Source organism: Vicugna pacos, unplaced genomic scaffold (assembly GCF_048564905.1).
Source record: "Vicugna pacos unplaced genomic scaffold, VicPac4 scaffold_106, whole genome shotgun sequence".
NCBI lineage: Eukaryota > Metazoa > Chordata > Mammalia > Artiodactyla > Camelidae > Vicugna > Vicugna pacos.
This window is the reverse complement of record NW_027328786.1, coordinates 57,529-84,844: the sequence shown is the minus strand read 5'-3', so window position 1 is coordinate 84,844 and position 27,316 is coordinate 57,529. Positions and strand designations below refer to the sequence as shown.

The 27,316-nt window shown below is 43.9% G+C and overlaps 1 protein-coding gene across 1 annotated transcript in view; it reads right to left on the bottom strand.

The window, feature by feature from the left end:
- LOC140694865 (uncharacterized) overlaps positions 1 to 27,316 on the bottom strand; it is a 93,964-nt gene that overhangs the window by 11,580 nt on the left and 55,068 nt on the right. The window contains exons 14-15 of the mRNA XM_072957890.1: positions 17,509 to 17,648; positions 12,850 to 13,068 (exon numbers count right to left, since the gene is read on the bottom strand). The gene's annotated coding sequence lies outside the window, so the exon portion shown is untranslated. The remainder of the gene's footprint in view (positions 1 to 12,849; positions 13,069 to 17,508; positions 17,649 to 27,316) is intronic.

Genomic DNA, 27,316 nt, shown 5'->3' with positions numbered 1-27,316 from the left:
AATTACTAATTCTCACAATTCTACAAAGCAGATATGAGTGTCCCCTTCTCACAGACGAGGGGAAAACTCAGAACGAGCTGACTCAGGATCACATGGTTCAGTGTCAGCACGTGCAGGCAAACCCAAGTCAAGAAACTACACCCCATCATATATGTACCAAATCAACTCCCACCAATTAACACACAGCGGCGGGGTCAATACTCAGGGAACTCAACACACCTTTCAGCTTTATGGTGCTCCAGAGGCAGCTTCTAGCTGTTTTATAATATCCCGGCTCACTGGTTTCTAACACTAGAAGAAAAGCCCGATTTTGCCATTGTTTGCACAGCAAGTCTGAAATGTTCACAGCGAGATAAAAGAATAAAACTATGATATAAGCAGAAAAAATTTTCCAGGTAGAAAGACATAATGGACGTTGTGCTATTCTGAAGCATTAAGCAAAGGAATCAAAATAAAATCACATTGTTTAAGCCTTATTTTACAAACAGAAAAATTAAGACTGTAAAAAGTTGCAACAGCGCCACCTATGGCTAAAAAGACCTTCCAGGTTGCCGGGAAACATGCAACACAAAAATTGACTGTAAGATGAGAAACGAGAATCAGATAACTAGAAGCTTATGTAGCATATACTGCACTTTGCTTTGGGGGGATGGAGGGGTATTCAGTATTTAATCTGATATTGCTAATACTCCTAAATATAAACAAAAGACATAGGCTCATGGAAGCTCATCTTAGAAGAGGAAAGAATCCAGTCCAGCCACTTCATTTTACACGAGGGGAGACTGAGACCTGAGATCTGTCCTCCTGGCAATCAGCAGCAAAGCTCTCCTAGGTCTCATGTCTTGCACTGTAGTAAAAACCAACAGAACTGTACTACGCCTATATTCATAAAAGTCACGTCTGTATTTTTCCAACAGTAGGTAATCTAAGTATCTTGCAAAATACTTCTCAAAGAGCCAGGAAATCATAGAAGGGTATTGAAATACAAAAACATTTATTTACATATTAAAACAGCATGAGCTTTATTCTCTCTATTAAAAAAGTGACATGTCAAATCAAAATTTTGAAATTTTAAAACCTGAAAAGAGTGCAGAAAAAAATCAAAATTTTCTTTAGTCACAAAAGAGAGAAGCTTATTCCCTGATAATAATCAATGTGGATTTTTCTAAACTTAATGGTTCTGGTCAGAATCCCGAGAAATTAAATGTCTGATGGATGGTTACACGGCAACATGAATTCTGAGCTTACATTCTGTGTAAATAATCTTCAAGGTCGTCTGCTTAAGGCAATTTAAGTAGTCCCTGTCTCACTAGAATGACACAGATTTCATTAAAGCTTCATACTGCACTTAAAAAAAACAATCCTAGTTACTTTAAGCCATATTAATGTATATCATATATACACATATTGAATATGCATCAGAAATAAGCTACCCTTTTTAGTATTCAGAGTTGATACTTCTAAACTATCAGTCACTGTGAAAGCGCATTTTTATTAAGCACCTCTACGGTGCTTTGTATACAAGGCGTCCAGCTCTCACAGTCAGACAAGGTAAACCATATTACTCAAATTTCACAAATGACGAAATATACTTAAGCCATGTAAACAACTAAGATATTCATCATCAGGAAAGAAAAGAGTAAGGATTTTACTTACAATACTCACTGACAAAGTTTTCTTTCATACTAAGACTACATAAAACAAATTCAGTGTTTGGAAATTTTTCAGTAAATAAGCACCACTAGAAAAAACAAGTAACATCATTAGCAACAGTTGGACTTTCAAAGACCACTTCTCTCTTGCACAATAGTTATTTTAAATGTTTTGTTTTTAGTTCTCACAAAGCACTAAATTAAAAAACTATTTCCTTTACAGTCATTACCTGAGAATAAAACATTTGTGAAAATGTACAATTTTAATTTATGCCACTCTGCCTCTCATTCTCACTGGTGTCTCTCCTTTGAAGACCTCATCAGGCTGAGATAGCTAAAATCGGTCATTTATGGGCTCACAGGAGTTCGGGAAAACACTCAACGGGAAGCTGATTAGAGGAGCAATTGAGAATTCATCCTGTGCAGCCTGGATTCCAGCATCGAGCTAGCCACCGCCAGCTGCGTGTCATTTGGGGCAAGCTGACCCATCTCTCAATCCCTCAGCTACAAAAAAGGAGACACTGATACCTACAATCAAACACTTGCTATGAAGTAAAATATGAGCAAAGCATTTTAGCCTCAGTTAGGCGTCCACTCACAGCGAGTTTGGTCATTATGATGATGAGGATGGCTGTTAACAAATTAAGCTCGACCAAACAGGAGAAATCACCTTAAAGGAGAAACATTTTAAGTCCATGAGTATTTCCTTTTGGGTGGACTGTAGAATATTCTATAGATTTTTTTTTAATAAACCAAATTTTGTCCATTAATTGTAGATTTACAGGTTCATGGACAAGTCTCCAGAAAAATAATTAGAGGCCTCTAACCTCTGAAAATTAAGATGTAAATTTAAAAAAAAAATCAGGGAAGAGATTATACCTCATTTGGGAGAGTATGTGCTTAGCATGCATGAGGCCCTCAATTCAGTCCCCAGTAACTCCATCTAAAAACTTTGTTTTTTAAGAAATAGAGAATTAAAGCAAAAGGATGGAGGAATACGGAAATTTTTAGAGACTCATCTCAGATTTAAGATAGGGAAGAAACCATCCAATTCTCAGAAGAAATCTTGAGGACTATGTAAACTGGATCTGAGATGTCTAGTCTTTTAACATTATTCATGAAATCATATTACCAAGTCTTAAAACTACCTGATAACCCACAGTGGTGATACTGATCATAACAGCTACCATCACGTATCGAGCTCCGGCTAGGACTGCTCTGTTCTGACATCTCTACCCCTAAGGCCTCACCAGGCGGAGAGCACTAAATTCGGTCATTTATGAGCATCTCGTGTAAGTCCTCCATTTGTGCTTCTCACTCTCCCCTCACCAGCTCCTCTGAGGGAAGCACTGTTATCATCTTCCCCACCCGCAGATAAGGCCACTGAGGCACAGACACTAAACCCGTTCCAGGCCACATTGGAATTAAAGGACGTCTGTATTTCTGCTGTTTTGCTTTCGACAAAGGAATCTGAGATATCAATTCAAAGCAGACTGTTAAATAATCAAGTCTGTCAGGTCTTCACCTCAAAGAGCAGATACTATAAATTCCTGATGTAGGATGAGGCTGCCGTCACAATCTGACTCAGCTTGAAATTAATATCCAAGATGAAGCAGCGGATACACGTAAATATTCACGATTGTCAAGTCTGCCCACGGGTCTGGGCCCTTCACTGCCTGAAAGGGGGTGAAATCCCCACCCGTGTCTGGGAGGGAAGCGCGGCTCTTCCCGGGCTCACCCAGGCTTCATAGGCTATTTACCCCCACAGACTAGCCTCAACGGTTAAAAGCTCTCAAGATTTTTACACCAGGCAAAACTGAAAGACATTTCTGTAGATGGAGCACTTTCTCAGGCTTAAATTTTTTTGCCTACACTCAGCCAGAGGGAGAAAAGAAACAGGACTCTACAAAGTCCTGACCCTCACCACTCACAGGAGTAGAATGACCACAGCAGAAGATGGCCCTTCACATTGCAGGATGTGAACAAAATAAAGATGCCCCAACAACAGGCACTCCCAGACACAGCGCTCAGCAGTCTTCTGCACAATCACAGTTGTGCAGCCCTCAACACCTTCTATTTCCAGAACACTTCATCAGCCCAAAAGAATCCCCCTATCACTAGCATTCACTCCGTAATCCCCCTCCACCCAGCCCCTTCCAACCATCACCTGCTCTCTGCCTCTGCATGTGCCTTTTCTGGGCTTTTCAGATCACTGAAATCAACAATATCTGGCCGTTTGTGTCTGCTTCCTTTCAATTAACATGCTGTTAGCAAGGCTTGTATATTTTGAAGTGGCATCAGCATCTCTTTATTTTTTATTTTTTTTGGAAACGTTAAAGATTATTAGAAGGTGGTAAGTACTATCAAAAAGAGTAGAGTGGAGCATAAGTGATTGTGTTTCAAAGGGAAAAGTGTGGGTTGAACAGTCAGGGTGGACTTCCCAAAACAGGTGGCATTTTTCATTTTCCTCTTTTTTTTTTCTTTTTTATTCACTCTTACGTGTGAATAATGTTCCACTACATGGAGATACTACATTCTGTTCATCCATTCAGCAGCTATGTATGGACGAGGTCCAGAAGAATGAGTGTAAGGGGTGACTAGCATGGATGGCATTTAAGCAAAGGGCAAAATGTGTTTTCAAAAAAAACCAACAAACAGAGGCGCAAGGAAATTCAGTGCGTTTCTGAGCAAAGTGCTTGCTTGCTTCGGCAGGACTACCGTGCAGGGCTGGGGCGGATATTGGCAGGAATCACGGTGAGGGAGTCACCTGAGAAGACATCCCACTGCAAGCAGCTCAGCCAATCCTCCTCCCTCATCCTGTATTGTTAGAGCAATGTTTCTAGGTTACTCTTATTTCAATTAATAGCATTTAACTGCACGTCTGATCATCACCATCAGACCACATTACCTCCAAGTCACAGAAAATCATTCACTGACCGGAGCAGCACCAGGACATAATGGTGATGGATTAGGGAGTCCTGCAGCATTCCAGCCTGCAGGCACAAACCCCACATGTGCCCTGGTGATGTCCAGAAAATAAAATGCATGGAAATATCTCACTGCTGGAACACGACATCTGCCCTCAAATTGCCCGAAAATCATGCTGGCAAAGCACTACTCAACCTTCTCAGTACAAAAAAAAAAAAAAGCTAAGAAGGCAAATTTAGGCTCTTCCATTGAAAACCAGCAGCCACCACTGCCAGTATTTGAGCTGGAATGCTCCTGACTTTGAAAACCACTGCGCAGTTACTTTTCAAACGTGAAACTCATATATATATACCACGTAGATGATATTGCAGTAGGATTTTTCTTTTCAAAATTTCCAGTTGCAAAATTAGCACAAGAAAGTTTATGTTTAGGCTTTAAAAAAAGTCAATTATCCTCCATTTTCTTAATTTTGAACTTATTATTATTTTATAAATGGAGCTATGGTGCGTATTTAAAACCTTTTGATTTCTGAAAACAAGACGTTTATGACCTCACTATTTCAGAGCAAACTTTAATGATTCTTTGAGAGGTGGGGCCTGGGGTGCTCACTAACAGCTCTTTAAATACTGACAAGGATGTGCTATTAAGTAATACAAAGGCTCTAAGTCCACATTAGCTCAGAAAGCAAAGAAACCACACCAAAGACTTCCTTAAATATTTTATATATTCCTATTCTTTTGAATATTAAAGCTCTTAAAACATATGATTTTTTTTGAAAAAGACAACAGCTGTAATAATTTTCCTCTCACCAAGAAAGCAATCTTTATCAGGAATAAAAACCCCTATGGAAATCGAAATGACAGGACGTTTCTAGCTAAGTGAACATCCAGATCTGAACACAAACCTAAATCCTATCAGATCTCACTCGAAGGAGCTCTACAAAGGCCTGGGCAACCCTGGAGATTAGCTCTTTTGTTCCAAATGTTGGCTGAGCTAAGATAATCACACTAGGCATGGAAAGAGAGAAGAGGAATGTCCACCTGGCAGCCTCCATCAGTTTTCTTCCAGCCACAAGGTGCCTCTAGGGCAGCCCCGCTAACAAGTCCCCCATAAGAAAAGCCGGCATCCACACTGCCCCTGCCGTCCCCAAGTAGCCCCGAAGCCCATATCCCAGCCTGTGAATGGTCTTCAAATGATCCCCCAGTTGGTGGCACCCTCCACCTCTTCCCCGCTACACACACACACAAAGCCACGACAGCCTTCCCAAAGCACAAATTTGATTACATCAACCCCACTTCAAACAGTTCAGAGGCTCCCTGGTAGAGTTCTAGCCCCACCCAAGACCCTGCTCGCCCAGCCTCATCTCAGTACATAGGTCCCCAGTGACCTCAGGAGCCCCCTGACCTGCTCCTACTTCCCACTTGCCTCCAGGTTCATTTTGACTGTTTCCCAAGGAAGCCTTCCCTCCCTCCAACCTCCACAATTTGTTCCTCTCTTCCTAGAACATTCTAGGCTAACTGACAACGCTAAGCTCTCAAGAAGCAAATACATTTTGCTTATTTATGTGGCTACACTCTCTCTCCCCTAGACTCACTGAAGTGCACGTGTTATGAATAAATGAATGACGGGTTGGATCTCAAAGGGACAGACATACCTGCTCTCGCCCGTCCCGACCCTTTTGTCTGTAGTATATCAGAAGCAAAACCAGAAGTACCTTTCCTGAGGGTCACTTCTGTTGACACCCTTCACTGCCTACTGTGTCAGTTCTAGTAAAACTCAACTTCTTCCAAAGCCCTACATCCCGGACTCTCTCCAGTGTCCTCCCCAGCAGGGGCTCCCTCCACCCTGGACCGCACAGGGCACTCTCCCCGGGTCCCCACGCCAAAAGCCTCCAGGCCTCTGCCCGGGCTGCCCCTGCGATCTGAGACACATTCTTGACTCCTTCTCCTGGCTGACTCTTACTCTGTCCTCACAACTGAATGTACAGCCCATTTCTTCCAGGAAGTCCTCTCTGATAATGTCCTTTAGGTCTTGTCTGGGCTCTATCTATAGCAGCAGTACATGGTGACCAACTGGGTGTTTGCCCGCTCCTTTGAGACCACGAACACTTGGGAACCACGTGGGAAGGAGTGAGAGATTACAAGACAGGTGGGGGAAGCAAAAAGCAGAAATCACAGTCCAAGTCCCAAATTCAAGGATACTTTCTCAGAAAAAGTTATAAACTATTTCACACGTGTGCAATTTGGCTACTATTTTTGTGGCTTGTGGACAGCAAGAACTTGGTGTTCTAGCCCAAAACCCAGGTTACATGCAAAGAAATGTATATATTCTTATCCAAAGGAAACCAGAGCTGCTCAACAACAGTTTTCAGTTAGAACTGAAAGGAAATTTGATAAAGGCAATCTCTCTCTCTCTCTTCTTTCTTTTCTGGAATCATATAATTTTAGAAGTATTTGCGTGACTAACAGACGGCTACAGCCCGTGATTCTGCACTGAAGTGTTTGGGGCTGAGGAAGCCCAGATTACATTCACTCTGTAAATGCAATCACACCAACACACTGATAGGTGCCGTGAGTGGTGGAGCTGATGTTCCAAAGCAGGCAACATTATTCTGTAAGAGAACTCTAAATAGAAAGTAAGAAATGCAATGTCCTGTACTCAATTTCATTTGCTATATGGGCCATTAACTGATAGTATATTTTGACTAATGAAACCCAAAAATAAATTGTCAACGTCGATTTTCTTCATCTGACCGTTTTATGCTAACATCGGATATTAAACTCTCACTCCATATGGAAAGCTCAGGCCTATGCTGCAGCACAGATACATCCCGAGGAAGAAAGCCGACCAAGGGAGAACTGGAGAGTTTCCCTTCAGAAGCTGCAAAGTCTGGTTTTGCACCTGTACACCATTTGCAACCACGTCATCATCAAAGGAGTTAGACGTTACCTCTCTGGGGCGAAAATCACTGCGTGCTTCAGAACCATCAAAGAATGCTGAGCTTTGTGAAACAGTCCAGAGGCGCTTAAATCATACTTTTTCTGAAAGGCTCCAAAACTGACCCACTTCACCATTCCAGGTATAACAGGGAAGTACTGGAAACAGTAGAGAGAACATGCCCTTGAATTCTGACAAGGCCCTGCTTGAATCCTGCTACAGCATTTACTAGTCACTAAATGGACCAATACTTTAACCCCTCTGAGAAGGCTTCCCAATCCCCAAAAGGGGGCTGTCAGCGCCCACCTGGGAGGCATGGATGTGAATGCAACACGCAAGTAGGGCGGCCGACTGGTACCTGACACGGGGCCTGGCTAGTTTCCCTCCGCTGCCCTTTTCCCCCTTTAAACTTGCACTGTTCCCCCGGTAACGATCAAGCCCCCGGAACAGACTGCCCGTATCTTCTGTGTATCCCTGGATACATGCCTTACCCTTAGGAGGCCAGAAAAACAACTGCCTCCTCCCAAGTCACTAACAATGTTCTTAAGAGTCTGGGTATTTTTAACTCTATTTTTCAGGGAGACTATTCCAGAATTTTGCAAGCACCATTCTCCAGGTTGGCTCCCCTCCCAGTGCCCATCCCTTCTCACCTCAGATCCTCTGTCTGACTGCCTTCTGTTCATGGGAAAGCGAGTCCGGTAAGGTGGGGCTCCCTAGACCTCCCTCCCTCCCTCACAGGTGATTGTGACTAACTTCTCCCCATTCCTCACTGCAACTCTAGCATCTGAGGAGTCTACCCTCCCGTACCCTGCAGACTCTGCACCTTCCCAAGACGCACACGTGGCCACGACCCTCCCTTCAGATTTCTTCCTGGCTGGCCCTGCCCAGCCCCTGGCCCCTTAAGGATAACTGGCATTGCTTTGAAAATGGCAAACGCCACTGACTGACACACCAGAGCTGTATGGTCTGGGCTTTCCTCCAACCAAGACACAGCCCTGCCCCCCCTCAGCCTCAGTCTGCAGCTCTCGAGATGATCTAATTCACATGCAAGGCTGTGAACACCAGCTAAGAATGACGACTCCCAACGTGTATCTCTAGTCCGGCTCCTTCACCTGAGCCCCAGGCTCATCGACCCGAGTGCCTCTTTGAAGTCCTAATTTGGATGACAAATGGCATCTTAAAAATGCCTCATGTCCACCATTTACTCTGGAATTCCATTCCTGTCAGGTATCTCCCAGACTCCCCATTTTAGTAACAGCCCCAGCACCCACCGAGGTGTCTGAGGTCACATTCAATTTCCACTGTTCCCTCCCCCAGGCCCTGCCCTGGAATCAGTCCTGTTATTTCCATCAATAAGCCCATCTCAACTGTAGTTCTGTAGGGACCATGGCCGGAAACACACAAGCTCACAGCATGGTGCACTAACAGTCCTCCGTAGGGTGCTCCCAGGAGGTGGAGGCATCTCCTGCTGCTGTTCACCTCAGAAGGCAGTGGATTCTCACACAGGATGTCCAGGAGAAGGGACTCAAGGTTCTCCCATGGTCTGAGCTTTGAAGGGCCCGAGGTCTGGGGGAGCTCCTAATTAGCAGACACACTTGCCAATGAGCAGATGAGGATGGGGGAATCCACACAAGGCTGTTATCACTTCAACTCATGGGCTCTCAGGAGCCACGGGAAAGGCCTGTGTCCAGTGTACAGCCCAGCCATCACAGATCCCAGCCTGCATTTGCCAACCCGGACAGCCTAGACTCCATCTACTTGCGACACTTACTTCTGTTCTGTTCCCCACCCAGAATGTGATGGACTCATTCAGATATTCTGGCCTGTCTCAAGAGAGACAAATTCAGTGAAAAATGAAGTGTCCACATTTGGACCCGAGCATGAAAGGAGAAACAAGGCCTCATGGTCAGCATGATGGTGGTGACCAAACCCTTCCACCGGGTGAGATGAACCATGGTGAGGGTGAGAATCCAGGGTCCTAGGTCGGCCAAATCATCTTCCTTCATGGTTGTCTGGGGTGTTGGAGACTGACTACCACAAACTAACGACACGGCTGTCAGTGGTGGATGTCAGCTGCAACAGAAACGGATTCAACTCTTTACTGCCAACATGGGTTAAAAGTAAAGGCCGGGGCAGGGAGGTCTGCACGGCTGCTGAGGCAAACCACAGACCCAGCTCTGAATGCCCACTGGCTGGAGCAGAGAGGAAGCTACGGCCCTTTTAGCTGTCCCTGTGTCCAACAGATCCAGGTGAGCCAGCTACTTAGGAGAAGGTCATGTTGTCCTGATACCCAGAAAAACCAGCCTCGTAAAGGGAACAAATAGTGTCATGGATTTTAGACCCAATTCTGCCCCTTTATGAAGGCAAAGTAAAGTAAATGGCACGGGGAAGTTGAATGCAAAAAAAAAAAATTAAAGAACCAAACGGTGACCGCTTCCTCCAACAGCGTCCCCTGCAGCTGTCACCTCCGTGGCGGCCACTTCATCATGACGGCCAGGAAGCGCCGTCATGCACGTCACACAGCGACAGCCAGGAACCGCGTGCCGAGCACGTTTGTGTAAAAGCAGGAATCGAGCAAAATGCTGCAGAGTTTGACCTTACAAGTTTAAATACTCCATGAAAAGAATCCCTGAGCACCCGACAAAATCAATTCGCATCTTACTTCTTCAAAACAATCAAACAAATTTAATAAGGGCGCATTTGTCACCAAATAAAAGGAGGACCAAACATGTTCCTCAAAAGCAAGGATTTCAACAGGTATCAAACACCAGTGGGTGATGAGCTAACAAAGCAAATATTCCAAAAAATTAGAAAATAAAAATGACTAAGATAATATATGGATCAAAACAGCTGTTAAGTTGTTGCTTTTTAAAGTGATGGAGACTGTACGGAGGGCAATCTGGCTATTTCCAATGCAGGGTGTGCACAGCCCACATTTTCAGAAGCAACAACATGCTCACTGGGCAGTACAAGTGAAAAAGGAGTAAAGAAAAAGGAAAAGAGGAACAAGAGAAAATTAGAATCACACAAGAACAAAAATGATTTTGACTGCATGTACAAGAATTTATGTGAGTGTGTGAGGCCAGGGACACGGGGATGGTGAGGCCCAACCTCACCTCCTGCTCAAGGGAAAGCAGGGGCCTGAGGGGAGCGGCGCTGCCGGGGGACCACAACGTGTTCAGCTCCCCTAACCAAAATTCGACCTACAAGCGTCTAGGCAGCTTTTGAGCTACAAATTGTTGTCGCATTTCAGTCTGGACCGTTTTACTCACTTCCACCAAGAGTAGCAGGAGAGAATGAGGCTCTGCTCCTGCACCAAAGCATTGTTTAAAAAATTAATGACTGTGGAATAGTAAAAGAAACAATGGAGTAAAAGTGACTGGAGGAGAATGTGCTTGACCCTAGCTCACTGGCCGCGTTATCTCAATGACGTTCAGATGCTGGCTGAGCCCTTATGGTACCACAATAGACAGACCCACAAGGAGGCAGGTTTAATGCGCTGAGCCACTGTGGGCTAAGTACACATCCGGCTACTCCGCCAAGTCCCAAGGGCAGACTTCAAAGGCAAAAACAAGCTGGCATTCTCTGGTGGGTCTGCAGACTCAGAGACAAGCATTTGTTGAGCAAAAATATCACCAGTGCCTCCTATGACAAAAGAAGTGGCACTGGCGTGGGGGCTGGGGCAGGGCTCCAGGCTTCCACTGCTCACTCACCACTCTGCCCAGGGGGAGAAGGTGGTCCCTGCTTAGGTTTCGCTGATGCACCTACCTTGACTAATGTCTGGGGCCTCAGCAGGAGTTGACAGGTGAGGTGAACAGAGCCAGACTCTGTGTAGCACGGTGCTGGGAGCTATGCCCTCAGCAGTGCCCAGGCTCCTAAACATGTCAACTCATCTCCAAGAAGCAGATGGGGAGTGCGAGCATATAGATCACAGGGCCCTGTGAGGACAAGTACAGATCATGGCCACGACATGCCTCTCCTCTTCCTTAAGCCATAGAGGTATTTCCGGGGAGGAACAGAAAATTCATCCAGAGCCTGCTAGGTGGGCTCTCGCAGGTGGGACTAGTGTCCCCTGTGCTTCTCACTCACAGGGCTGGTCTAGACATTCTTTTTATCAATTCTCTAGCATCTTATCCTCCAACTTACCAACAACCAGAAAGTAGGATCTGATCTTAGGTAAGTTCAAGAATCACAGAGCACCACCTCCAAAGCGGGCCCGGTAGCACATGCCAGGTCTTCTGACCGCCACCTGTGGGACCACCATGAGCCCTCTCCAGACTCAAGGACCGAGGCCGTAGGCCGGGGGGACACAGCTTCCCTCACTCACCCCCGCAAAGGGGGACCACGTCTCGGCAAAGGCATCTCACCCTCTTCAGCCCGAGGGACAACACGATAGATATATGGGGAAACAGAGCAGAAGGTGGGGGGTAGGCAGCCCAGAAGAGCTCATCTGTACTTCCGAGGCAAAGTGGGGCCATTGACTTAATCACAGGGACAAAGTGGGAATGAACATTTCCCTGCTCTGTCCCATACACCGTGATACGCCTTTCCCTGCATAAGGAGTTCATTAGGAAGTCCCTGGCGGTGTTTCTGATGTCCTAACTTGGCATGGTGGCTGTCGGGCAGGAAGAGACGGCCTGAGCTGAAAAGGTGCTGGGCCTGGGAGGCAGGTGACAGCGGCTCCAGCCGCAGCTCAACCAGCGCCTCGTTCTGCCTCTCGGGGCTCAGCATCTCATCTATAAGCAAAGGGATGAGCATGTACCAGGACAGGCTGCCCAACAGAAATGAAATGAGAGCCATGTAAAGAAAGTTTCCCAGTTGCCACGTTTAAAATTTGAAACAAAGAAACAAACCAACAAACAAAAAACAAATACTAGAATGTGATTTTAAGAACAGATCTTACTTAATCTACTGTATGTAAAATACTATTTTTTTGACATGTAATCAATATAGGAAGTAAAGAGATAGTTTATGTACTTTTACTAGACAAGCCTCAGCGTCTGATGTGCATTTGACCTACAGCACATCTCAGCTGAGTCCAGCCTCCTCCCCAGTGCTCCTAGCATCAGTGGCTTTGGCTACTTTATTGGACAGCAACTCCAGGGGTCCCACCATGTTCCTGGCTGTAAAGCGGGAGTAAGTGTCCACACTAACCCTAAAAGGATCTCTCTGAAATAAAGGCGGATTCACTTTGAAATGTCTGGAAACCGGCGGGCTGCACCTCCCTCCCCCCTTGGCTACAAGATTGACTTCTTCCTTGCTGATCCCTTTCTGGATGTAGGGAAGCAATCCAGCACACAGCCAAGGTGGACTGGCTTCCAGGTAAACTTACCTGCTGTCTGTGTCCAGTCCCATGAAGTCCTCCTTCTCAAACGGGATGTAGGGGAGGGGGATCTTGTCCCCAGAATTCTTGGGGCCACCATCCAGCCACTTGGACTTGAGCAAGATGAAGAGTGACTCAGTGAAGTCCTCGATCCTCTTCTCCACCACCCTGCAGTACTCTTAGATTGAAGGCAACGTCGGTGCGCGTCTGCTCGGCTACCTCCCCATGCTGCACAAAGACAAAAAGCTGAGAGTCATTAAGCGATGTGCCATACAGCTCCTCTGCATGTGGAGCTTCTCGAAGGCCTTGGCAGAGAGACATTCGGTAATGGTGAGAAGGCCCACGACCTTGGGGTGTTTCTGGAAGACGCTCCACCGATTCTCGGGCACATAGCGGTGCCTGTAGTGGATACAGAGTGTCCACTGGGAGCCACAAGGGCTGATATGGCTCACCGAGGTGAGTAGCTGATAGATGCAAAAGAAATTCTCCTCTGAGATGATCTCTATGGATTGGACCACAACGGGACGAGTCTGGTGGTCCTCAGCACACTGCACGTAGTCAGGGATGCTCATGTTGCAGGCCCTGCCGAGAGGGGAGAGGAGATCGAGGTACATTCTCTGCTGTGTGCTACGGGCCCATCTGGGTTGCGGTGACCTGGTGTGTACCAGCCAGAAGACAAGGGAAGCCAAAGCAAATCCAAGGGTACAGTTTGTCCTCAGAGTCTGCATATGGCTACTGTAGCTCGGATCACATTACCCAGCTTTTGGTCTAGGCTTCCTGCCTCTGCAGAGAAAGGTCATTTCTTATTTTCTATTTCCAAGCACTTAGCAAGGCCCTGATGCAAAGTCACTGCTCAAAAATGCTGAATAAAGAAATGAACAAAGGAAATGCTTCCCCAACCCCCTTCAGCAGAATATAAAGAGAAGGACCACAGTAGGATCAAAAGATCTGGATTCCTATTCAATTTATTTGAACTCCTAAGCTTCATAATAATGGATAAGAAAACTTGCCTTGGGGTAGAGGGTACTGTTCATTGGTGGAGCACATGCTTAGCATGTACGAGGTCCTGGGTTCAAACCCCAGTACCTCATTTTAAAAAATCAAACAAATAAATACACCTAATTTCCCTCCTGAAAAAGTATTTTTTAATTCAAAAGTCAAAAAACACCTTGCAATTGACACAACATTGTAAACTTGACTATACTTCAATTAAAAAAAAAAAGCCTTGCCTTACAAGAATATATCTGGATTACGGATGTTTGAAAATGTAAAATGCATAGGGTACCACCTGCATAAAAGGAGGTGACTGTACACATGTTCTAACCCTCCTTTATGAGTTATACTTCCTTTGGGGGGGTTATAACCTCTCAGAGCTAATTTTCTCAGATTAAAAAATATAAACATTACCTGATTCTCAGTACTGCTGAAGAATCAGATAACTCTATGAAAGCATCTGACCCACAGAGTTTACTCAATAAATGTTTGTTGAATGAATGAATAAACAAGCAAAGTGAATGCTGCTCCCTGCCACAAACCATCATAATGGTACTGCCTGGAAATCCCAAGCCCACGTTCACCCGACTCTGCATTAACAATGTGGGTGACCTGGACAGGCCTGCGTGCTTCTCGAAGCCCCAGTTTAATCGTGAATAGAAATAAGGGCAATAACACAAACCTCAAATTGTTAGTGAGTCAGTAATGAATTGTACCCCAACACTGCAAGATGGAACCATTAAGAAAACTGGGCAAAGGGCCCATAGGCCCTCTCCATATAATCTCTTACTACCACATGGGAATCTACATTACATCTCAAAATTAAAAGTCTAATATTTTAAAGAGGTTATCGAGGTTAGGTGAGCTCACTGTCTCAAATAAGGAACACACAGTACAAATAGGACAATGCCCAGCCCATGAGATACACTCAGTTAACATTCCCACTGAGCCCACTAGTCCCTCCAACTTCAGAGCAAGAGGATGGGTCCTCGTGGCAACAGGCCACAGCACCTGAAGCTAACAAAGCTAATGGTGTCCACTTAAAAGAGCCCCTGTCACCACCCTTGTTCTAATTTTCTATTTGTAATTTTTTTCTTTTCATTAAATTGGAACTCCAAATTGCATAGAATTCTTACCAGATATCATGATGGCAGCCCTTCAAAACCTGACCACAGAGATCATGATGGCAGCCCTTCTTGGTGAAACAATAAAATGAAAAGCCATTTCCACAAGACCTCTGTGTAAATCTACTAGGGAACTTCATCCTGGACTGAGGAAGAGGACTGGGGAGTAGGGGGTAAACAGGGACACGGAGAAATATGGGCCACCTGTCCCACAATGGACTTTAGACTCACCCTCACCCTCCAGGAACGTCTAAATACACACAGACAGAGTGCTATGGACAAGAATTTTTTTTAAACAAATCCCTGAATCCCTAGCAGATCTTGTTTCTACCGAGACACAAATGTCTTATTTGTATAATGTTTCACAGAAGCCTTAAAATATTATCACCCCAACTTGACACATCAAGAAACTGAGGTAGAGAAGTTTATCACATTCTACAAGATAAGAGAGAGGCCACGTCAGACACCGTATTTAAATCCAAGTCCCTGCTCCGTTGCTCACACTAGAAAGTGTCACATACTGCCTCTTTCCTGCCCTCTCCCTGCAATAAATCTCTGAAGAGTCTTTTCTGTGTCACCTGCAATCAAAATCACATCAATTTTTCACAAAGAGCTATGTCACTCCTTGGAGGACATACCAAAATCTAAAGGGTTGGGTTGAGAGGAGATATTTGCATTTTCTGTTTCTCAAAGGAAACATGGCTTTAAAAGAAACTGAAAAGTATTTATCTAGTCTAAGCGCTCATTGTGCACAGAAAGAAACGGAGGCTCAGAGGAGAAGAGGAAAGGGCGTTATTAACAAATATTGCCTCAGTGCAGCACCAAGCCAGCCCTGGGCACTTCTGGGGGAGGATCTGGAAGGCCCAGGAGAATGAGTGTTAGAAAATAGAAAGAGAAGAAGAATATAAGGCCCCGTCTCTACACCACCATACCATGAATTTCCACCAAATTACCCAGTATGGGTGCAGCCAATAGTAAGGTTGTCTAAACAGGTTATTGAAACCTGGAATTCTCAACCATAGTGGAAATTCCAGCATTTACTGTGCTTTTTTCCCAGTTCAATCATCAATTCAGTGGGCATTCTGTACCAGGGACTACACGAGACCTGGAGTTCTCCCAAATAAAGATCTCTATTACCACGTGTGCAAACCACATAAAGACCACCAGAAGAAAAGCGCCCACAGATAAGATGGAATTACTGAAACTGAAAGCAGCCAAAGAGCATATATTACTAGGAAAAATGGTGCTCCTATAAATGGACTCATGGACATAGAAAGCAAACTGTATTTAGCAGGCAGGAAAGGAGGGATTAACAGATACAAATTAGTAAATATAAAATAAATGACAAGGACCTGCTATATAACACAGGGAACTATATTCAATTTCTTGTAATGAGTTATACTAAAAACAATCTAAAACATATATATATACATATGCATATGTTTATAACTGAATCTCTGCTGTACACCTGAAACTAACATTGTAAATTGACTACACTTAAATAAAAAATAATTTAAAAAATAAGTAAAAATAAAAGCAATGCCATTAAGAAAAAATAAAAGAACACTCTAATCCCCTTAGCTGTAGGTGGTGGAGAATTCTGGTTGCAAACACCAAGTCCACTGGATCACTCCAGCAATGGCTGTCACTCTTTCTGACCATCAGAGAGTCACTTGTTTCACTGAGGTTTCTTTTCTCTTCTGTGAAAGGCTACAGCTGCAACTAACGATGTATAGAATCTCATCATTCACAAGCCCAACAAGTAGTGAGGACTTCCCATGGGCCAGGCTCTGGACAGAGGAAAATACAGGGTCCGAAATATATTCATGGGTAGAAGAAGTTTGTGCCATAAAGACGTTAATTCTTCCTGTTTTGATAGACAGATTCATTGCAATTCTGATTAGAATTCCTACCAGATTTTTCTTGGAATGTAACAAGTGAATTTATGGTCAAGATTAGCCAAGAAATTTCTTTAGAACCACCACTGGGGAGGGGTGGATAGGTCATTAATTTCCACTGCTCTTTCTGAAGTGATAAAAACGTTCTGGAATAATAATGGTTGCACAACTGTGAATATGCTAAAAGCTGCTGAATTTTACCATTTAAATGGATGGAATTCATGGTGTGTGAACTATATCACAATAACGCTGTTATATGAAAAAATATTTCTTGACAAATATTTTTCTTTTTATACCACTAGTCTGTCCCACAATTTAAGAAAAACAAAAAACCAATACAAACCAAACTGTGCCAGGAGTTCTTTAGGACTGCAATATCCCTGGGTCTCCAAGGCCTCTGGTGATGCTGTTCCTGTTAACACACACTCGCTGGGCTGGGCTAGTTAGGGACTGTAACTGTCTTTTTAAAATCGACGGTCACACGTTTCACCCTTGGAGAGGGAAGGAAGGAGGATATCACAGCTTCATGCCTTCAGCTCATTTTTAACAGAACCGAGCCCTGCTTTCACCACTGTTAATCCCTCTCACTATAAAAACACGTGACATCAACAAGCACCGCCATCATAACACCTGAAAGTGTTCAAGGTACTTACCTGCGGCAGAAACACTGAGGGAGGAGACAGAAGCTTGCTCAGCACTGATGCTCCCTTTTCCCGACTCCACCAGGTGAAGCTGGGCGCTACAGCCAGAGGCCCTCAGCCCCGGGAGCAGCACACACGCCACTGAGCTGGTCCTGAGGGAGGGTGAAAGGGAAAGGAGGGCAGCCCTAGGGGGGAGGGAAAGGGGGGGTGCGGGCTGCAGCCCCGCTCGGAGGCCAGCCCCAGCACCAGCATAAGCCGCCCGCTCCCGTCCAGGTCCGCAGACCACGCCCACCCGGGAAACAGCCCGCCCATTGGTGGGGACGGGCAGGCGGCCGAGGAGAGGAAGCCCGGGAGGAGAGGACTCGCGGGCGGGAGAGGGGAAGGGGACGCCAGCCGTGGACTGAGGGGATCCCGGCTGCGTGAGAGGTGGCAGGCGCACACCTGGACCTGGACAGCTGTGGCCGGGGCGCCGGGGCAGGTGGTGCTGTCAGAAGGGTCTGGCCAGAGAAATTCAGCTGAACACGGGCTGACTGGCGCCCTTGGGGGCTGTGAAAGGCGGATCACCCTCCCGAAGCCGCCTGAACCCTTTCCCGGGAGCCCCCCACCTTGCACTTCCACAGCCAGAAGCCCCGGCCCCAGGCAGGAACCAAAGGCCTAACGGGCGACAGAGTTGAGAAGCATTTGGGGCCAATCCCCGGCTCGGACATGGAGCTTCGAACCAGGGGACCACCAGGCACCGACAGCGCATGCGCAGGAGGGACATGGATCCTCTCTGTATTCTGCAAGAGAAGGTGGGACAGCGAGGGAGGGAGAAGATGGGAGCGGGTGGAGAAGAGGGGAAAAGTGGAGGGATACAGATGGACAGGAAGAGCAGAGAAGGGATGGGTCTGGATAGGGGAGTGTCGTAGCGGAGTTGGAGAGAAAAAGCTTTACCTCTAGGGCACCCTGAGATGGCAGACCTACCTCTGTACCCTTCTGTAACCGTTCAAGTCTCGCAGCTCATGTTTTACCTCCCTGATCCAGCCCTCCATCAGATGCTTCTGCAGAAACACTACGGGGATCACACCCGTTGCCCCCATGCGGAGCTGGGTTTTCTGTTGCTCTGAGAACCAAGCACCCGCAGGTGTTGTCGCTCAGAACTTCCTTGGGAAGAGCACATATTCCCCTTTTACACGCTGGGAAACAGGCAGGAAGGATCACTGCCTTAGCTCCACTGTCCCAGGTGTTGGGCTGGGGGGAGTGGTGTGGTACAAGATCAGAGCCCCAGACAGAGCAGACTGCCTGAGTGTTGGTGCATAGTCCCCATCCCTCCTGGGTAAACCATACCCCACCCTAGTGGAAACATCAAGGGCTCACAGTGGTTTCCTGGGGGTGGGAGAGCTGTCCTCATGTGAAGGAAAAGTCCAGCTGGGCTAACAAGCTAAGTCACAAATCTAAGTGTGATAAGTGTCGGTTTACTGATCTAAGTTCTGCTGGGCTATCTCGTAAATCTGAAGTTTAGTGTCAGTTTATTGGCCTAACAACCTAACTCGTAATTCCAAGCTCAACAAGTGTCAGTAACGTGATCTATTACAAATTGATAAGCTCCAGTGTACTGATTCCTTGCTTTTTGTTCTTTAAGTCTTATTGGCTAATATCCCCTTACTTGTATTGAAGTATTTAAAACCTCATGTGCACGTCTTGGAGGTGCTCAGAACTTCGGAGCAGAAGCCCCTCTGAGCCCGCCGGCATAATAATTCTGAGTACTCCAGCACTCCGATTGGTGCTTGTTTCTTGGCTGGCCTGTTTCCATAACACTCAGCTCCAGTGCCCAGCTTTCTAGGTAGATAGGAGTGTTACCAAGTCCAAATTCATTCTCCTCAGTGCAGGACAGGCCAATAAGTTTGGAAACCAGATGTTGGGGCTTGGAATAGCAAGTTTCTGTAGACCTAGTTGGCAAACTAATGTTCTGGAAAACCATCTCCCCAAGTCACAATTCAGGCTCCTTTCCTACGCGCTTGGTTGTTGCAAACTTCTTAGTGTAGGAATTCCTTCTTGTTAGAATCCTTTGTTCTTACAGCTATCTGCGTGGGTCAGATCCCTGTAAATCTCCAACAAAACAAACGTTATTTTCTATTCTGCAATTTGCTATCTTTTAATGAATGAAAAAGTGTTAAATATCCTTAAAGGTCAGAGCTTCAGAATAAGCTCTCCTGTGTATTTCAGGCTCTAGGCAACAATTTTTTACAAGCAAGATGAAGCCTAGGAGACAGAGCATAGGGTTAAATTCAAAGGAACAGATCTAATATGGAGTCAGATTTGTTCTGTTCTATTACCTGGGCAGAAGCCACTTGAGGATTTAAATCTCTTTAAGTTAAAAATAACTAAAATTTTAAAGGAATTTACATACATAGGTGGGAATGTGCAAAGCATATCTGGAAAAGCACCCAAAAGATAGTAAACAGTGGCATCTCCAGACAGGGCTGAAAGAACAGAGGATGAGGGAAAACTTCTTTCACTTGTGTATTTTTGTGCTCTGTCTGAGTTTTTTTTTTAACCATTTGCTTGCATTTCTTTTTCAGTTAAAATAATGTGTAATGGAGCAAAGGAGTAACTAGCTTAGCAAATACAGCAGCCATGGAATCACTAAGTCATCACTTTTGATTTAAGCCAGAAAGCATTTATTGACTCTCTCCAGTGTGCTCAGTCCTGTTTTAAGACTTCTTTTATATTATTATTATTATTATAATACTATTATTATTTCTAGTACTATTACTATTACTATTATTACTATTATTTTATGAAATAATAACATGGTATACCTCACCCCTGCCCATGGCTGGTGGAAAACCAACTGAGTTTTTCTTGAGCTGTTTTCCAAGGAGTAGAGATGAGTTTATAAACAGAACACATCTTCAGGGCAAAACAGGCAGTGTGCATTACCAGCAGGCCAGACAGCAATGAAGGGTTTTCAATAGAGGCGCCCAGAAGCTGAGAGAGAAAGCCTCCAGGACACTACAAAAAGCTGCCCAAACTGCCATCTCCATGGTACTACTGAAATAGGAAAGAACAAATCTGACTCCATATTTGATCTGTTTCTTTGACTTTAACAAAGCCAAGTTAATATGCTCCGGTCTTTTCATGGGTTATGATGTCACAGAGGAAACGGACAGGTCAACAAGGAACCACTCTGCCGTGATCACAGAGCCGGGGAAAGGGACGGGCTGCAAGATGTATGAAGCAGCCACAACTGTGCCCGTGCTTCTAGGCAGGTATCCAAAATCGCCTCGACAAGGTGTCAAACATTTGTGCCCATGTCCTCATCAACAGACATGTATTAAAGACAAATGGAAACATATAAAAGGCCAATACCCTTGCTGGGTACACCGTCCAAAGAACAAAGTCTCAGTTTGACAACTGGCCATCTCGGTTCCATGGGATTCATTCTTGGAGAACCTTAAAAACCACTCTTCTGTCCTCAAGAATTGCTGCATATTTGTCCTATCTTTGGCTCAGGGATGCAGCACGTTCAAGTGAACTTTAATGTCTGCACAGATTTGACTGTCTTTCTCCAGGTTCATTTGTCCATTCCAATGAGGCCTGAGCTAAGTCCATCCTCTGTAAGATCTAGTCCCTCCAGTGACAGCTCATTGAGCCTGCAATTAAAAGCCAAGTGAACAAGACTGTCCTCAGCTAAAAATTTCACCCACCCTTCACTGTTTTCTTAATCTCCTCTCCTGGCTAAGTGCAACAGACTAACACCTCCCTCCACCAAGATTACCAACTATGTCATTTTGTCTCCCCAAAGAGAAAGTAAGGTCCATAATAGAGGAGACAACTACATAGTCACCTCTGAATTCGTAGCATATAGAAATGTTAATAAATAGAACTATGATCATGGCTTCTTTCCTTTAAAACCTTTCTGGTTATTTGAATGAGACCTTGGAAGGGAGGTGTTTGCTGTCCAGTATCTTGATCCACAAGACTCTGGAGGCCTTTTTCAGAATGGCTGTTCACTGATTCATTCAAAACACAACTTATCAATCAAGGAGTAGCTGTGCTTTTCTGCCAGGTGTTTGTGGTCACTCTAATGCCAGAACAACTTTAAACTATATCCTTACTTTGGATTTGTTATTTTTCCCCTCTTCCAACAAAATTGACTTTCCTTATTTTCTTGCCTTGAGGAATTTTTTTTTTCCTATTTCACCCTTTAGTAAACCAAGATCCTCAGGATGGGCTTGGCCCATAATATGATCCCCCATCCAACTCCTAGTGTCAGAGGCCTGGGGCTCACATCCTGCCCTCCTGTCAAGGCAACTGAAAATCAGTTCAGGATCGAACCAGCACCCCAGGGATTCTAAGGCTCGCATATCTCCCAGAAACCCTGCTTTCTCATTTGTCTTGGCTTCTGAGAATTTCCCCTCACTTTCTTGACAATTTGTTGTGCAGCTTGAAAGATGAGGAAGGAAGGTTTTATTTCTTAATCAGCATTTTAAGGAACTTGTGTAATGAAAGTTTTCACGAGTTTCTAGAACCCTCCATTGCCGAGATAGAAAACACACTAGACATTTTCTAAATTTAGCTCCCATGTGCAATTTTTCTTTGTTTTTGTTTTCTTAACTGTTAACAGACATTTTTTAATTAAAAAAAAATAAGGCCCCAAAAAGGATAGAACACTGAAGGGGCAATCAAAATTAAAGGGCAAAGACAGAAAAATGATAACTACTCTACAAAGTTAATATAATACATACACTATGTATCAGATCAGCAATTCTCAGTAACAGCTAATTGAAACATGACCATGAGGTAAAATTTCTCTCCTGTCAGGACATGGCCAACAGAAAATACAATTAAACCAACAAACTAATATCCTAAGTCTGGCGAGGTACAGAAGTCTACAAGCTAAATGTGTCTTCTTCTGGAAAAGAGGAAGACACACCAGCTCTTTTCTGTGGAGCCTGAGCCCACGGGAGGACGGTGAAGTGAGCTCTGTAAGTACCCAATTAGCAAACTGAGTGATGAATAAATAGACGTGAGCTTTGATGACAGAGGTGATACTACTATTCATTTGTCCTGTAAAGTATGACTTCCGTTCAGTGATCAATACTTCGGTGTCCTCAGGAGTTGACATTATTCGAAAATGCACAGCCTGGGCGCAGACCTCCACTTTCAGCTCGTGACACTGCACTTAGATGTCACAAGGGCACCTCCAACTCCACCTGCAAAGAGCTGACTTCACGGTGCTCCTCCAATAGCCATCCTGCCCAGGGCCTCTGGTCGGGGGCTAAGTTCTCCGTGCCTCTCCCAACTCAGACCCATCACTCACAGATGTGAATGGACCCCTCCTTCAGGGACCAGATATCCTCAGACACCGAGTCCCACCACCCACACCTGACCTACCAGATACTCACTGGCACTCACTCAGCACTGACTCTGTGCTGGGACCATGCTGCACACTGCAAACGTTATCTCACTGGATCTCCACAACAGTCCTGGGAATTGGGTACATCGCTGCTTCAATTGATTAGATAAATTGTTTCACTTCCTTGAGTGCGTCATTCAAACTGACACGGCTACTGAGCCACAAGCCTGGGCCTGAAAACCACTTGAAAATTGAACACTGCTACACCTCGCAGCCACCCTACTCTGACTCATCACATCACCTCCTGCCAAGCCTTCTAAATGTTTCCAAGCATTCTACAAGACAAAAGTGAACTACGAGAGCACCCCACTCTCCAACATAAAATCTGTCAATGATGGTCCACTGCCCTTAGGAGAAAGCCCCACCGGGCCTGAGCACAGCCCAACGGCCCAGCATCCGCGTTCCCTGCACGGCCGCGCCGCCTCACCCAGTACGGAGCTCTACACGTGCCTTCTCTAGGACAGGGATGCTGACTCCGCACAACCCAGGGCTTGTCTCACTTGAACAATGATCACCTTCTTCAGTGTTCATCTTCTTCTTTGCTGACCCTCAGAAAAATGTTTTCTCATGATGAATCAATATCTTTTTCCTTATAACTTCCCATCATTGATAATGAGCTCCCCCAAAAGAGAGAAGACCTAATTGTCTGTCTCCTTATCTGTAAAGTGAGATTAACAAGGAAATATGTGAGGTTTTATGAGAAATAATATTCATGTGAGGCTGAGGGACAATTCCATCATACAATAAGCAATCAATATGTGCTTAATTAATATTAATAAGATTATATTGCATTCCAGCAACCTTCAATCAATTTTTAATGACTTTGTCCAACAGACTACTGACAAACTGTTGGACGAACCACTTTGAGCAGATCAACACAAGCGTACTGGGATAGGTAAGCGCTGACTCCAGTTGCAGCTGCAGGCACCCAGCACTATGGGGTAGGGGCAGTTTGCTCAAGCTCTTACATGTTGCTTGAGCATTTAGTTGTCGTTATTGATTAAAGACAGGTGTTCTTTAGTCAAAGCCCCTGAAACATAAATCTTCAAAGATTGATGCAAATTAGGTTTCAAGAACAACACTCTCATTAGAAATTATTTGAAAATCATAGTCTTAGCTACTCCGCACATCAAAAGGGCATGTTCTTAATGTATCTGTCTAAATACACCGAAAGGGTTGTTTAAAAGAAATTACGATGAAGCCATCCTGAATAAGCTCCAGTATCATCTGCACAAAGCCCCACCCAAGGGTCTCATTTCACATTTCCACATAGGTGTTCAGGTAGCTTAACTTGGGTCTTGGTTTCTTATAACACGGGGTGGGGAATTGTTGTGGATAGATTTAAGTAGCAAATATATAACTAGGGTAATTGCTGTTAAGGAATTCTAGAAATAAGAAGATTGATATATAGTCCCACCCATAAGAAACTCAGCATTTCCAATTACAGCAGCATTAAAAATAAAATGAGAGATACATTTAACAAAAATTTACAAGATTTGTACATTGAACTTTTTGAAGTATCACCAAAATAAATTTTAAAAGATCTACATATATGGAAGACATCCCATTTCCATGGAATGATAGACAGTATTATTAAAAATATTAAGACTCCTCAAAATGATCTACATATACAGTGGAATCCCTATCAAAATTCCAGCTGACTTCTTTGCAAAAATTGAAAAACTGATCCCAAAATTAATATGGACGTGCAAGGGGCCCAGGATAGCCAAAACAACCTTGCAAAAGAAGAGTAAAGTTGGAGGACTCACTTTAAAAGGTACTAAAATGCTATAGTAATAAGTCAGTATGTTGCTGGCATAAGTTTGGATAAATAAATCTATGAGACACAATAAAAACCCACGGGGAAAAACTTACATTTACAGACAGTTTTCCACTAGGGGGCCAAAAACACCCCATTGAAAGAATAGTCTATTCAACAAATTGTGCAGGGACAGCTGGGTGTCTGCAGGCAAAAGAATCAATCTGGAATCTGAACACCCATATTTTATATAACAAATAAAAATTAAAACAAAGTAGATCACAGGCAGAAATGTAAAAATTAAACCTATAAACTTTCTAAAAGAAGACACAGTATAAATCTTTGTGGTCCTAGGATAGGCTTTGGTTTCCTGGATACAATACAAAGAGCACAAGTGATAGAAGAAAAAAGCAGATAAACTGGACTTCATCAAAATTAAAACCCTTTTCTTACAAAGGACATCATCAAGAAAGTGAAATGACAGGGGAAATGGGTATCTCAAGTCAGAGAGTGCTTGCTTAGCAAGAAAAATAAAATAAATCAGTACATCTAACTACCTCCCATGTAAAGAAATTGTTTTAATGTTTAAAAAAATATAGTGAAAGACAATGTGCAGAATAGAAGAACAATTTTGCAAAACATGTATCTAATAAGAGAGTAGCATCCAGGATATATAACGAATTCTTACAACTGAACAATACAATAAAACAGACCCAATTTTTAAATTTACCACGAATTTAGATACATATACAAATGGCCAATAAGCATATGAAAAGATGCTCAACATCACTAGACAAACAAAAATCAAAATGAGATCTCATTTTGCACCCACTAGGATGGTTATTACCAAATCACGGACAATAACAAATGTCGTTCAGGAGGCAGAGAAACCTCATATGCGGCCAGGGGAAAGGGACAATTGTGCAACTTCTTTGGAGAAGCCTGGTATTTCCTCAAAAGCTTAGAGTTATATGGCTCAGCAATTCCACTCCTATATGTAGAGTCATCCCTCAATACCCTTGGGGGGTTGGTTTCAGGAACCCCACACCCTGGATACCATAATCCAAGGATGTTCGAGTCCCTTTACAATCAGCCATCTGGATCCATGTAGTGGAAACTACAGATATGGAGGGCCAACTGTACAGCCAACAGAATGAAAACATATTCTCATAAAAATTTCACATCAATATTCATAGCAGTATCATTCAGAGTAGCCAAAAGTTACTAACAATATCCATCCATCAATGAACGGATAAACACATTTACCAAGAATAGGCCCACAAACTTTTGGTCATTGAAACTTTGACAAAGGAGGTGAGAACATACAATGGAGTAAAGACAGCCTCTTCAGCAAATGGCGCAGGGAAAACTGCACAGCTGCATGTAAATCAATGACGTTAGACTACTCCCTCACAGCATACACAAAAATGAATTCAAAATGTGTTAAAGAATTAAACATATAGACAAGACACTATAAACCTCTTAGAAGCAACCATAGGCAAAACATGTGACATACATCTCAGCAATGTTTTCCTAGAGCAGTCTACTCAAGCAATAGAAAAACAACCAAAAATATACAAGAGGGATCTAATTAAACTTACAAACTTTTGCACAGCTAAGGAAACAGTAAGCAAAACAAAAAGACAACCAACCTATGGAATGGGAGAAAATATTTGCAATAAATGAAACTGCTAGGGGCTTAATTCCCAGAATATGTAAACAGCTTTTACACTTAATAGAAAGAAAAACAAACAATTCAATTCAAAAAATGGCAGAAGTCCTAAAGAAACATTTCTCCAATGAAGACGCACAAATGGCCAGTAGGCACATGAAAAAATGTTCAATATCATTATCAGAGAAATGCAAATCAAAACTGCAATCAAGTATCACCTCTTACCAGTCAGAATAGCCATCATTGAGGAGTTCACAGACAATAAATACTGGAGAGGCTGCGGAGAATTGGGAACCGTCCTACACTGTGGTGGGAATGCAGTTTGGTGGAGCCATTGTGGAAAAATGTATAGAGGTTCATCAAAAGACAAAACCTTGACCTCCCAGATGACCCAGCAATCCCACTCCTGGGCATATATCCAGAAGGAACCCTAATTAAAAAAGACACCTACACCCCAATGTTCACAGCAGCACTATTTACAATAGCAAGACATGGAAACAACCGAAATGTCCACTGACAGATGGCTGGATAAAGAGGTTGTAGCATATTTGTCCAATAGACTACTATTCAGCCATAAAATAATAATAAAATAATGCCATTTGCAGCAACATCAATGGACATGGAGAATGTCATTCTAAGTGAAGTAAGCCAGAAAGAGAAAGGAAAATACCACATGAGATTGCTCACATGTGGACTCTAAAAAAAAAAATAGAAAGAAACAAAAAAATAAACTTATCTACAGAACAGAAAGAGACACAGAGTCACAGAAAACAAACTGTGGTTACCAGAGGGGGGAGGGTGGGGGAAGGAATAAATTGGGAGTTCAAGATTTGCAGTTACTGAGTATGTAAAGAATAAACAGCAAGTTTATACTGTATAGCACAGGAGAATATATTTAATATCTTATAGTAACTTATGTTTAAAAACAGTATGAAAATGAATGCAGGTATGTTCCTTTTTAACTGAAGTCTTGTGCTGTAGACAAGAA